Source organism: Gorilla gorilla, chromosome 20 (assembly GCF_029281585.2).
Source record: "Gorilla gorilla gorilla isolate KB3781 chromosome 20, NHGRI_mGorGor1-v2.1_pri, whole genome shotgun sequence".
Taxonomy (NCBI): Eukaryota; Metazoa; Chordata; class Mammalia; order Primates; family Hominidae; genus Gorilla; species Gorilla gorilla.
The window spans coordinates 27,737,315-27,746,488 of NC_073244.2; positions in this window are offsets into that span (position 1 = coordinate 27,737,315).

Genomic DNA, 9,174 nt, shown 5'->3' on the forward strand with positions numbered 1-9,174 from the left:
AAATGTAAAACAAGAAATAGAAAACTTGAGGCCAATATTTTTAATGAACATTGATGAAAATATCCTCAACAAAATACTGGAAAACCAAATCCAGGAGAACATCAAAAAGCTAATCCACTATGATCAACTTGGCTGGATCTCTGAAATAAAAAATTGGTTCAACATACAATTAACAAATGTTACTCATCACATAAACAGAACTAAAGACAAAAACCACAAGGTTATCTCAGTAGATGTTTAAAAAGCTTTCAATAAAATTTACCATCCTTTACGTTTAGAACTCTCAAAAAACTAGGCATTCAAGGTACATACATCAAAATAATTAGTCATCTATGTATGACAAACTTACAGCAAACATACTAAATGGACACAAGCTGGAAGCATTCCTTCATGAAAACTGGCACAAGACAAGGATGCTTTCTCTCAAAACTCCTATTCAACATGGAATTGAAAGTCTTGGCCAGAACAATCAGGGAAGAGATAAAAGGCATTCAAACGGGAAAAAAGAAAGTCAAACTATATTATCCCTATGTGCAGGTGATAAGATGCTATATCTTCAAAACCCTACAGTCTCAGCAGAAAAGCTCTTTAAATTGATGAACAACTTCAGCAAAGTTTCAGGGTACTAAGTCAGTAGCATCCCTGTACATCAACAATATCAAGCCAAAAGCCAAATCAAAAACATAATCCCATTCACAACTGCCACAAAAAGAATAGAATATCTAGGAATGCAGCAAACCAGGGAAGTGAAAGATCTCTGTGACAAGAATGAAAATATACTGCTTAGAGAAGTCAGAGATGACACAAACAAATGGAAAACCATTTTATGCTTATGAATAGAAAATATTAATATCATTAAAATGGTCAAACTGCCCAAGAAATTTACTGATTTAATGTTATTCCTATCAAACTACCAAAAACATTGTTAACAAAATGATAAAATATTTTAAAATTTATATGGAACCAAAATAAGCCTGATAGCCAAGTCAATTTTAAGCAAAAAGAACAAAGCTGGCCCTGGAGCTTCTGAGTAAGCTGGAGGCTTACTCCAGTAAGCCTGGCTGCCCCATCTGGGAAGTGAGGAGAGCCTCAGCCCAGCCGCCAACTGACTGGTATGTGAGGAGCACCTCTGCCCGGCTTCTGCCCTGTCTGGGAAGTGAGGAGCACCTTGGCCTGGCCACCGCCCTGACTGGGAAGTGAGGAGCACCTCTGCCCAGCTGCCCACCATCTGGGAATTGAGGAGTGCCTCTGCCCGGCTACTGCCCCATCTGGGAAGTGAGGAGAACCTCTGCCTGGCTGCTGCCTTGTTTAGGAAGTGAGGAGCACCTTGGCCTGGACGCCTCCCTGACTGGGATGGGAGGAGCATCTCTGCCTGGCCGCCACCGTGACTGGGAAGTGAGGAGCACCTCTGCCCAGCAGCCCACCATCTGGGAGGTGAGGAGCGCCTCTGCCCAGCTGCCGCCCCATCTGGGAAGTGAAGAGTGCCTCTGCCTGGCTGCTGCCCTGTCTGGGAAGTGAGGAGCGCCTCTGCCCAGCTGTCCACCATCCCCCTCATCTGGGAAGTGAGGAGTGCCTCTGCCCAGCTGCCCACCATCTGGGAACTGAGAAGCGCCTCTGCCCAGCTGCAGCCCCAACGTCTGGCAAGTGAGGAGCACCTCTGCCTGGCCGCCGCCCTGTCTGGGAAGTGAGGAGGGCCTCTGCGCAGCTGCCACCTCACCTGGGAAGTGAGGAGGGCCTCTGCCCAGCCCCCGCATTGTCTGGGATGTGAGGAGCACCTCTGCCAGCCTCCACCCTGTCTGGGAAGTGAGGAGCGCCTCTACCCACCCCCGCCCTGTCTGGGAAGGGAGGACTGTCTGGGAAGTGAGGACTGCCTCTGCCCAGCTGCCTCCCCATCTGGGATGTGAGGAGCACCTCTGCCCGGCGACAGTGCAATCTTCCGAGTGTGAAGTGACAACCTTCTGTGTGATCTTTTCTGTCTTCCCCAAGTTTGCATTTTTGACATTAAAGTTTACTTTTTAATTAAAAGTTTTAAATTGGGGAACATAAAAAAAAAGACGTGCACATGCATGTTCATTTCACCCCTGTCCACAATAACAAAGACATGGAATAAACCTAATTGCCTGTTAATGGTAGACTAGATTGAAAAAATATGATGTGGTAGCATGAGGTGGCTCACATTTGTAATTCCAGCACTTTAGGAGATCAAGGCAGCTGGACTGCCTTAGCTCAAGACCAGTTCAAGACCAGCCTGGGCCGAGCGTGGTGGCTCACGCCTGTAATCCCAGCACTTCGGGAGGCCAAGACGGGTGGATCACGAGGTCAGGGGATCGAGACCATCCTGGCCAACATGGTAAAACCTCATCTCTACTAATAATACAAAAATTAGCTGAGCATGGTGCACATACCTGTTATCCCACCTACTCGGGAGGCTGAGGCAGGAGAATTGATTGAACCAGAGAGTCAGAGGTTGCAGTGAGCTGAGATCGTGCCACTGCACTGCAGCCTGGTGACAGAGCAAGACTCTGCCTCAAAAAATAAAATAAAATAAAATAAAACAAAATACCAGCCTGGGCAACATGGCAAAACTGTATCTCTACAAATAATACAAAAAAGAAAAATTAGGCATGATGTTGTGTGCCTATAGTCCCAGTTACTTAACGGGCTGAGGTAGGATTCCTTGAGCCTTGAGACTTGGATGTTAAGGCTGAAGTGAGCCAAAATTGCACCACTGCCCTCCAGCCTGTGTGACAGAGTGAGACACTCTTCAAAAAATAAAATAAAGATTTAGTAAAAACAAAATATGGTACACAAAAATCACGGAAGACTATGTGACCATATAAAAACAACACAAAGCCAGGCACCATGGCTCATGCCTCTAATCCCAGCACTTTGGGAGGCTGAGGTGGGTGGATAACTTGAGATCAGAAGTTCAAGGCCAGGCTGGTCAACACGCTAAAACCCCGTCTCTACTAAAAATACAAAAAGTTAGCTGGGCATCATGGCAGGCGCCTGTAATCCCAGCTACTCAGGAGGCTGAGGCAGGAGAATCGCTTGAACTTGGGAGATGGAGGTTGCAGTGAGCCAAGATCATGCCAATGCACTCCAGCCTGAGCGACAGAGTAAGAATTCATCTTAAAAAAACAAGCAAACAAACAAAAAACATCAAAATTAAGTCCTTTGCAGCAACATAGATGGAGCTGGAGACCATTATTGTCAGAAAACTGATGCAAAAACAGAAAACCAAATGCATGTGACTATTTATAAGTAAGAGCTAAATGATTACACATGGACACAAGGAAGGAACAGTCACTGAGGCCTGGTTGGGGATGAAGGATAAAAGGACAAAGAGGATCAGAAAAAATACCTCTTTGGTGCTATGCTTAGGACCTCAGTGACAAAATAATCTACAACAAACCCCCATGAAACAATTTTACCTATATAACCAACCTGCACGTGCATGCCTCAACCAAAAAGAAAAATTAAGAAAAGAAAAACCCATGAGTGCAGAAGAGCGCAGTGTAACTGGAAAGAATTGTTTGTTCTACAGATAGTGGTCCCGGTGGGGCTGTACTCTGATTTATTTCTGTGTCCATGCAGGCAGATGAGATTATGAACAGGTGCTCCATAATGCTAGGTAGATGGAGAAAACAGGATGCTGTGGCAGATTCAGTGTCTGGGGTGGGGATATGCCAGGAGACTTGTAGACACTTTTGTGGCTTTTTGGCAAGAAACACTAGGATCAAAAATGCTGTGGTGAAGTTCCTGATGGTGGTGCCTAGTCCCAGGAGGACTGTGAACACATTAATGTCTAGTAGGTGTGTTTGTGAGTGGGTGGGAATGCTGGGGTGACAGCTGTGAGACAAGGGAGTCTGTCATTAGAGGTCCTTTCCTCTGAGTTTTCATTTTCTCTCACCCTGGGAGGAGACCTGGAATCACAGAACAACAGGTAGTGTGACAGCCTGTGTACAGGAGAGCAGAGCCTCCCATTTCCAGACACCCAGAGTTCCATTTGAGGTCAGGCCTCTGTGATATCTTTCTTCTGGCACCAAATCTGTAGCATTTGCTGAACATCAAGCAATTCTCTAACACCAACTCAATGTCTAACATTTGAATTCTGACACCACCCAGAGTCAGCACAGACCCTGATTCAGGGCTCAGTCTCACAACATTGTCCTCACTGCAGATGCCAGTCACAAACCCCATAGGCCCATCTATGTGTCTGAGATACTGTTTAAAAATTGGGGACTCCCGAGCCCTTTCTCAAGTTCAATGATCTGATCAACCTACTCACAGAACTCAGAAAAACACTGTAGTTATGTTTACCAGTTTATTATAAAACATACAACTGAAGAAAAGTCCAATAGAAGACATGTATAGGACAAAAAAAGAGGTGGAAAGCTGAAACACATACATAACCCTGGTAAATAGCTGTGATTAATAAAATTCTTCATCCTTTGTGTTCTCCAGGAATAGTTTATAGAAAGAAACACTCTTCCTATTATGACTTAAGATGGTGCTCTTTTTTCTTATTTATTACAGAGCCAGACTAAGACTCTGCCAGAGGTACACAGCCTCCATTTTGAATAGGGGCTGAGTAAAATAAGGCTGAGACCTACTGAGCTACATTTCCAGATGGTTAGGCATTCTAAGCCACAAGATGAGATAGGAGGTCAGCACAAGATACAGGTCAAAAAGCTGGCTTGCAGTAAAGAAGCGGGATAAAAGCCACCAAAATCAAGATGGTGATGAGAGTGACCTCTGGTCATCCTCACTGCTACACTCCCACCAGTCCCATGATAGTTTACAAATGCCATGAAAACATCAGGAAATTACACCATAAAGATCTAAAAAGGAGAGGCATAATCCACCTTTTATTTAACATATAATTAAAAATTAACCATAAAAATGTGCAACCAGCCTAAGGAGAAAGCCATTTCTTTTATTTCTTTACTTCCTTAATAAATTTGCTTTCACCTTACTCTACAACTCGCCCTGAATTCTCTCTTGAGCAAGATCCAAGAAGAAACTGGAAATTTAGTATCTTATTGCAAGCTAGATTGAGGCCGGAGAAATGGGGGATGGGTCCCAAGACCCTGCCTGGGACACAGGTGAAAAAGGCAGCAGAAAATCAGTTCCCCGTGGAGTGTGAAAATAATTAAGTGGCAGGAAATTAGAGTGAGGTGGCTCTAGTCCCTGGGTTCCTACTTCAAAAAAACAAACACAAAAATGTAACTCAGGTGCATTATTTTTAATTACCACATTCAGAGAAACAAAATTCAGGCTTCAGCAACTATAAACTGCCAATTAAGTTCTGATTACTTAATCAGGAATTTTTCACCTTTAAAGTACAAATAAAGACACCATGTAAAAAAAAAAAAAAAAAAAAAAAAAAGACACCACGTGGCTGGGTGCGGTGGCTCACGTCTGTAATCCCAGCACTTTGGGAGGCCGAGGCGGGTGGATCACGAGGTCAAGAGATCATGACGATCCTGGCCAACATGGTGAAACCCCATCTCTACTAAAAAATGCAAAAATTAGCTGGGCGCGGTGGCTTGCGCCTGTAGTCCCAGCTACTTGTGGGGCTGAGGCAGGAGAATCTCTTGATCCTGGGAGGCGGCAGTTGCAGTGAGCTGAAATCGCACCACTGCATGCTAGCCTGGGCGACGGAGCAAGACTCCATCAAAAAAAAAAAAAAAAGAAAAGAAAACAAAAAAGGCTGGGCACAGTGTAACTGTACCTAACCAATTACTAAACTTGGTTTTCTTCATCATGCATTTTATAAAAGACTTTACTTCAAGTCTCTCCCATAGACCACAAACTACAAACCATAGCTGGGTGCTCTATAATTCTAGAACCACTCTTTGATTAAGTTATTTAATATTTTTGCAGTAACTCCCAAAATTTTTAATAGGAGAAAATAGGAACTGGGACCCCCACGGACCAAAGTTCTTCCTATTTATGAACCACATCCCAAGTCAGGATTCTCCCCTGATGACCCTCCCGTGGTCCCTGCACAATCTGAGAGAGATGCAGTGCCGTGGGTGCAGAGCTGCCCAGAGAGGGCACCAGGCCAGGGCACAGTCACTGCACAGGGAAAAGACAGGACACCCAGGGCGCTGGCTGTCGGCGCAGCCACCATATTATGGCTGAAGGGGACTGAGGCTGAGATGGGCCAGGAGAACTCGGGTGCAGATTGTGGAGCTGACTGCTGGGAGGCCTAAGTCCTACCACGACCACTTCCCACCGATTCCAACCAGCCCCTTCCGCTCTCTCAGGATGTCGGACCCAGCACTCTCACCATTTCTAGGCTTCCAGCGGGTCCTGGCGTCTTAGCTGTGGATCTCCCAATACCTGCAGGTCACAGGGCTACAGAGGCTGGGCCTCTAGGAGCAGAAGACACAGAGCAGTGAAAATGAGACCTGGAGCTCCAGCTGCAGCAAGAGACAAAGGACTCCCCACATCCCAGAAGCCATCCTCTCCACTCCAGCTGCGCCTGATTGGATAGTTCCCAGCCCAGCGTTGCTGATTGGATAATGTTTAAAACCCTACCCTCTTAGGCCTTGACTGACAGAAGATGTGATTAGATGCTGGGTTGAATGAAGAAAGAGTGACAGCCTAGGCTGCAGCCTTTTCAGGCAGGGCTTACTGTCAGAGATGAGCTAGGCCCACCTTAGAGGGTATTTGCATTCAACCTTGTGTATAAGGTCATATGCTTTTATAAATAATGTATCATAAATCCTCTGAAATAAAATTTTGAATTTTCTAGTAGCCAAACTTTAAAAAGAAACAAGGGGCTGGGCATGGTGGCTCCTGCCTGTAATCCCGTTAGGGTGAAGCAGGCAAATCATGAGGTCAAGAGATTGAGACCATCCTGGACAACATGGTGAAACCCCGTCTCTACTAAAAAGAATACAAAAATTAGCTGGGTGTGGTGGTGCACCCCTGTAGTCCCAGATACTTGGGAGGCTGAGGCAGGAGAATCACTTGAGCTTGGGTGGCAGAGGTTGCAGTGAGCCAAGCTCGCACCACTGCATGCCAGCCTAGGCAACAAGAACAAAACCTCATCTCAAAAAAAAAAAAAAAACAAAAAAGACAATTGAATAAAATTTTTGTATAAATATTTACATAGCCCATCAGGTATCAGAAATGTACATAAAGTTTTGATTGTCTTCTCAGGATTATATATTTGACCAAAAAAAAGGTCCTAACCCATTTCAGTAATCTATAATAGTAACCAAACACACAGACACAAACACCCACACACACACTTCATTTATTAACTTAGATTATTTTTTATCTCTTCTGTGATGAGTAATTAAATGCAGTGTTTTTGATAAAAGAAGTTGTTTTTTTTTTTCCTTTCTGATCTTGGTTATTTCTTTACTTCTGCTGGGTTTGGGTTTGGTTTGTTTTTGTTTCTCAAGTTCCTTGAGATGTGACCTTAGATTGTCTATTTGTGCTCTTTCAGATTTTTTGATGTAGGCATTTAAGGCTATGTACTTTCTACTTAGCATCACCTTTGCCATATCCCAGATGTTTTGATAGGTTGTGTCACTCTTATTGTTCAGTTCAAATAATTTTTAAATTTCCATCTTGATTTTATTGTTGACCCAATGATCATTCAGGAGCAGGTTATTCAATTTTCATGTATTTGCATGGTTTTGAAGGTTCCTTTTGGAGTTGATTTTCAGTTTTATCCCCCTGTAGTTTGAGAGACTACTTGATATAATTTTGATTTTCTTAAATTTATTAAGAGTTGTTTTGTGTCCTATCATATGGTCTATCTTAGAGAAAGTTTCACATGCTGATTTGGGAGCTTCAGTGTTAGGTGCTTCTATATTTAGAACTGTAATATTTTTCTGTTTGACAGGGTTTTTATCATTATATAATATCCCACTTTGTCTTTTCTTAACTGCTGTTGTTTTAAAGTGTGTTTGTCTGATATATGAATAGCTACTTCTGCTCGTTTTTGGTATCCATTTGCATGGATTTTTTTTTCACATTTTTACCTTAACCTTAGTGTGTCAGATGAGTTTCTTGAAGGCAGAAGATACTTGGTTGGTGAATTCTTATCTATTCTGCAATTCTATATCTTTCAAGTGGAACATTTAGGCCGTTTACATTCAATGTTACTATTGAGATGTGAGGTACTGTTTTATTTATCATGCTATTTGTTGCTTGAATACCTTGTTTTTATAAAACATTTTGTTGTATTCATATTTTATAGGCCCTGTGAGATTTATGCTTTAAAGAGGTCCTGTTTTGATATTTTTCCAGGACTTCTTAGAGTTCCTTTTAGCAGTTTTTGTAGTGCTGGCTTGGTAGCGGTGAATTCTCTCAGCATTTGTTTGCATGGAAAGACATTTTTTCCTTCAATTATGAAGCTTAGTTTTCCTGGATACAAAGTTCTTCACTGATAGTTGGTTTGCTTAAGGAGGCTGAAAATAGGGTCCCAATCCCTTCTTGCTTGTAGGGTTTTTGCTGTTAATCTGATAGGTTTTTATTTTGTATATTTTTAGGTTACCTGGTGCTTTTGCCTCACAGCTCTTAACATGCTTTCCTTTGCCTTGACTTTAGATAACCTGATAACAATTTGTCTAGGCAGTGGTCATTTTGTAATGAATGTCCCAGGTGTTTTTGAGCTTCTTGTATTTGAATGTCTAGGTCTCTAGCCAAGAAAGAAAAGTTTACCCCAATTACTTTCCCATATATGCTTTCTGAACTTTTAGATTTCTCTTCTTCCTGAGGAATGCAAATTATTTTTAGGTTTGGTAATTTAACAGAATTCCAAACTTCTTGGAGGCTTTGTTGATTTTTTTTATTCTTTCTGTTTGCCTTTGTTCGATTGGGTTAATTCAAAAACCTTGTTTTTGGGCTCGGAATTTCTTTCTTCTAGTTGTTCAACTCTATTACTGAGACTCTTCAGTACATTTTGCATTTCTCTAAGTGTGTTTTTATTTCCTGAAGTTGTTATTATTTTTTATTTATTCTATTTTTTTCACTGAAGATTTCTCCCCTCATATCTTGTATTATTCATTGATTTCCATAAATTGGACTTTACATTTCTATGGTACCTATTTGATTAGTTTAATAACTGACTTTCTAAATTTTTTTTTAGACACTACATGGATTTCTTCTTGGTTTGGATTCATTGCTGGTAAACTTGCATGATTT